The following is a 3371-nucleotide window of genomic DNA, read 5'->3' as shown; positions in this document are numbered from 1 at the left end:
GGTTTTGTGAATGAAAAGACATTGGGGAGGCTTTTCCATTTTCCTTTGACCTTGCAGAGAAAACATTTGGTCAGCTTGGGAGTCAAAATGGCTCCAGGACTGCCCTCCTGTGCTGCCTCAGACATGTGGCCCATACATCTATGTATGTGTTTGCCTGGCAAATCCATGAACATTTATTATATATATATAATACCTTAATTTTTTATTTCACCACAAACAGCCAGTCTTGCAACAGCTAAATGTCCAGGTAGCATATTTTGTGCTCTGTGGAGAAATTTGGTAAGATGTGCTAGGACAGTGGTTCCCAACCTTTTTTTTGGGGGGGGCATGCCCCACCTAAGCATCTCAAAAATCCTGACACGCACACCCCTCCCCCAGTGATATATAATCCTTATTATTCAAAAAGTGAACTCCTATTCACATGGAGGAAGTCTAAAAGGCCATTAACTTGGTCTAAAGATTATCAAATTGCCCCCTTAAAAATTAAATTGCCCCCTCCCCATGTTAGGAATCACGACGAAAGGTGCCCTGTTCTCAGCTTATCTGGAGAATAGTGTTTGTGCTGGGAAGGTGCCGCCCGATTCTTTTGACAGCTCTGTTAATAATTAATCTCCCAGTCTGATCTGTATTTCCTTTGCAGAGTCAATAAACGGAACTTTCTGTTGCTTCCAATTAAAAAAAACCCAGATGTATCACTGAAGCCTGCATTTATGCGTAGGAGTCGAACAGCCATCTAGTTAAGTTCAGGAGCATGCAAATGGATGATTCAGTTTAATAACTTCACTGCAAGGGTGGGGACTTAATATTGTAAGCAGGTCATTCAAACATTGCAATCAGGTGCTGGCAAGAGACTTTTTGGGGGGGTTTCCCCCCAACAATGGATTTTTCTGGGAAGTGTAACTCCAGATTAAACAGAGACAACCATGGATCTGGCCAGTCCAGCCAGAGTGGTCCAGTGTGGTCAAAAAGTGGGACGGTCAGCTCCTGCAAGGTTTAAAGAGCAGCACAGGGGTGTTTGCAAAAGGGCTTTTAAACAGCCCCACGACACACTTGCGCACAAAGGAACATCTGCATGCTGCCAAACTGCACAGGGGAAGCAGCACTGAGTTGCTGGTGGCAGCCTCCTGAATCCACTCATTCAGACTGGCCACTGGATCTGTGGAGCAGAAGATGACTTCCTCGTTCAAGCAACAACTTCTTCCTGAGCTCTGGTGCCTTCCTGTATCCTTGCTGTCCTTTAGTCCTGACAGCTGTCTTGCTCCTGCTTACTGACTACTAGTTTGTCCCATACCTCCTGACTCATGTCTACCTCCCAGCCATGGTCCAGCCCTGACATCTAGATGCCACAAAGCTGACAAGGAAAAGGCCAGAAGGACCTTCCAGGGGAGGAAGTTTCACTGTCTGGGTGCTGCAACCAAAGAAGTCCTGATCCATGTTTTCAGCAATGATGCTTCTGGTGGTGACAGGATGCAGAGCAGATTCAAAACACCACAGTGGACAGGTAGGGTCATGTCAGAGCAGATGGTTCACAAATGATTTAGGACAGGGATCAGGAACTTGTGGTGCTCCAGCTCTTGCTAGACCACAGCTCCCCTCATTCCTGTTGGTTGGGGCTGATGGGAGTTGTTGTCCAACAAGATCTGGAGGACCACAAGTTCCCCATCCTTGATTTAAGGCTTTCGAAGTGCACTTTGAATTAGACTCGGAACCAGGCCAAGAGCCAATGCAACTAAAATGATAATAGAAGAACATCCTCAAGAAAACATCTGCCTTTGGACCACAGCATCCTGTAACTGCTTTCTGACTGTTCTTCAAAGGCAGTGTGCATTCAGATAGTCAAACCAAGCTGCAGTACAATAAAGGGGGCAGCTGGTGTCACCAGCTGAAATGTTTAAGCAATCAGGATTTCATTTGTTGCCTTATTGGGGAGGAGGTTTGAGGGTAGGATCGGAGTAAAGTTTTAAATTGTTGCAAAGCTCCATGTCTCATGACATCACAAGCACAGGCCAATCTGAGCCCTGCACATATAACTTCAAATGGCAACTAGGAGAACCAATTTGCCCTGTATAACGTGAAAGTGATGAGTCTTGTCTTTCCAGACTGCAGCAACTCCTATCTCTTTCTGTCTCTTGTACATCTGTTACTTTTTCCTTAAAGAGAAGTTATATCCCAATTTTTCACTGTTGGTTTGGGTGAGAGGTACAAGAGCTCGTGATATTTCTCTTCCTAGGTTACCTCTTGTCCATCACAGAGGATGCAGCTACTTGGACTCTGGAAGATCCCCATAAGGACTAAACTGAATGCACACACCTGGCCCAATCACAGGTGTGTGTGTTTTAAATCATCTGGATTCCAACAGTCTCCTATCAAAATGTGGGGTCAGATTTATGTAACGTTGGGTGTACTGGGTAAACTCTTGAGAGTTCTTGAGCGATGTCTGCATTTCCCTTGTCTCGTCAATACATTTTAAACATTTTGCACCTTGCTTTCCCATGTCTGCATGACAACTTGTTCTTTGAAAATGAAATAATCAAAAGATTGGCATAAAAAATTCGAATAACAATTAACTTAAAAACACACACAGAGAGAGAATGCAAATTAAATAGTGAAGATGTGTGTAGTTGTGTCAGCAAAATACTTGGAATTGGAAAAGGCTTGGAAAACAAAATCATTTCACTTTGCTCCTAGAGACCTTTTATAATAGGCAACTAATAAAGGAAATTAATGTTTGCAATAGTGATATACCATAGTTCATTTCTCCACCTTTCCACATCAGGTTGTATTTATATATATATATATATATATAAATAAAAGTCATCGTGAAAATTCACCAGCAAATGTCTCCTAATATACAATGTTTTGGCAAAGCAATTTCCCCTAATATGATGCATTTTTTGTGTTATTGTCACTGATATAAAGTATGCTTTTAAAGGCACACTATATGCATTTTTGCGCACAGTCCTTGGCTGTACTGCAAAATTCAGAGAAGTGTAGATTTTGAAGAATGTGTTTCAGTTCACATATTGCTTGGGAAAGCACAGTTTAGGTAGTGCTTTTTTCCGGAGGTACTCAAATGTACACAGTACCAGTACCTCTTTTTGTTGTAGTTATAAAGTGTGGCAGATACTGTAACAACTTCACGGTGAGTACCGGAACCTATTTTTCTAGAAAATAAAAGCACTGGGTAGGTACACCTTTACAGGCAAACTGAACTGAATTTTTCCTCCATCCTTTGTGTGAACTGCCCCTAAGCTGCAGCCAGCACTAAGGAGAAACATCTCCACCCTTTCGCATCAAGGGAGGCTCTTGTGCTTGAGGGTGGTTCAGAACTTACGTCTCGGCTGTTTGTTTTAGCTCACGTACGAGATAAA

Source organism: Podarcis cretensis (genome assembly GCF_951804945.1).
Source record: "Podarcis cretensis genome assembly, chromosome: 15".
NCBI classification, from domain to species: Eukaryota; Metazoa; Chordata; class Lepidosauria; order Squamata; family Lacertidae; genus Podarcis; species Podarcis cretensis.
This window is presented reverse-complemented; position numbering follows the sequence as displayed.